Here is a 1,951-nt window from a genome sequence, read left to right as displayed (position 1 = left end):
TGAAGCAATACTTTATCAAAACATGGACGCCAGGTATCAATCTTTTAATGTATAAACTACTGATATTACAAATACAAATACACCTGTTGGTAACAGCTGCTGTTCTAGTCCACTAGATGGTGCTGAGTTTCTTCTGGTGCTGTCATATTTAAAGTCAGCAGTGTTTCATTTTGCAAAACGAGAACAGATGGAAGCCAACAAAGCAGGGAGACATTATTCATGCTTAAACTCCGTCTACCGGCCCGAGACTAACAAACACACGCACACAGTGTTTCTGCTGCAACATTAAACCTCATCAGACAAAGCAGTCCTGATCTGTGTGGCAGGTTTCTGTTACTTCATCTTGACGAGAACGAGACAAAGAGACGAAAGGACGAGAGACCTGCAGGTGTCTGCAGTGAGAGAGAGAGAGAGAGAGAGAGAGAGTGAGAGAGAGAGAGAGAGAGACTCATCTGACCCACTTCAGTCCTGAATACATTAATTCATGGGATGAACTACTAGGTTTTCTCCAGTAACAGTCTCCATATCACCGGTGGAATGTAACTATATACATTTACTCAAGTATACATTTAAGGTACTTGTACTTCACTTGATTAAATTACACTTTCTACTTCAACTCCACCACATTTCAGAGAGAAGTTTTGTACTTTTTATATTTTAATGCGAGATGAAAGTCAACTTACTGAGTGTAATTCTGGTGTGAGATCTGGAAAGTTTGGACATGTTAAAAAATAGGTAGATGATTTTTGGAATGTTTTATTTCTCAGCTAATTTCTTAATAGATTTCTTGGTGGTTTTCTGGGTATAATTTACAGGGAAAATAGAAAATGTTTCTTCAAATTCAGAGGTTTTAATAACCACTAGTAGGTCATCCTAATACATGTTTGTTTATGCATCAGTCAGGCTTTTTATTGTGTTTTTTATTATTTATTAACTCACTCAAATTACAGAATTTCACCAACAAAGTCATGAAACTACGTCCAGTAAAAAAACAGAATTTACTGCATTAATTAAATCAACCATAAATATCAAGTCCACATGATGTAAAGCGGATCAGTTCAACCTGCTTGCAGCATTAGAAATTAATCTTTAAAAGAAATCACTGAGCAGCTGTTGCTCAACTGACTTATAAGTGATGTTTTCTGTGTTAATGAGTGAACCAGTGACCGGCAGTCCTCTGCAGAGAGCTACAGGACGTCAGAGTCTCACCTCTAGAAGTTTGTCTTCTCATCTCAAGTATTATTTTAGTCCATTCGAGAAGGTTGTTGACGTTCAGTCGGAGTAATGGGCCTTTAACGGGCTTCCTGAGTGGCAATCGACTGCATATTAAATGAGCCCACCCACTTAATATACACATAAAGTCCATCAGCTGCTGGTACAACTGACGGGAAACACAGAGCTCGTTGTGCAGGAATATCTGTCTGTAAACAAAATGAGGTTAAAGGGACAAAGGCGGAGTAAGAAGAGTTTGTTTGTGTCCGTTGCTTTAACGTTTTATATTTTCTACGTGACTTGTTGCCACGGACGGATAATAAGACAATAAAGCCCAAGAGAAAGGACCAAACACCTCTCCTACATAAAGGAGGGACACTCAGAGACTTTATAGTTGTTTTTCCCCTTTTTGCAGTTGTTTTGTGGTCATTTTGTGTCTTTGTAGTCGTTTCGTGTCCATTAATAGTTGTTTTGTATACCTTTGTAGTTCTTTTGTCTCTCTTTGTAGTTGTTTTATTTGTCTTTGCAGTAGTTTTGTGTCTCTTTGTAGTTGTTTTGTATTTTAGTAGTTCTTTTGTCTGTCTTTGTAGTTGTTTTTGTCTCTTTGTTGTTCTTTTGTCTCTCTTTGTGGTTGTTTTGGTCTTTTTGTTGCTAGATTTTGTCTGTAGTTGTTTTTCCCTTTTTGCAGTTGTTTCGTTGTCATTTAGTGTCTCTTTGCAGTTGTTTTGTGTCTCTTTGT

This window comes from Anarrhichthys ocellatus, unplaced genomic scaffold, assembly GCF_004355925.1.
Source record: "Anarrhichthys ocellatus isolate YVR2014 unplaced genomic scaffold, GSC_Weel_1.0 scaffold21, whole genome shotgun sequence".
Classification (NCBI taxonomy): domain Eukaryota; kingdom Metazoa; phylum Chordata; class Actinopteri; order Perciformes; family Anarhichadidae; genus Anarrhichthys; species Anarrhichthys ocellatus.
The sequence above is the reverse complement of the archived record's forward strand: the minus strand, read 5'-3'. Positions refer to the sequence as shown.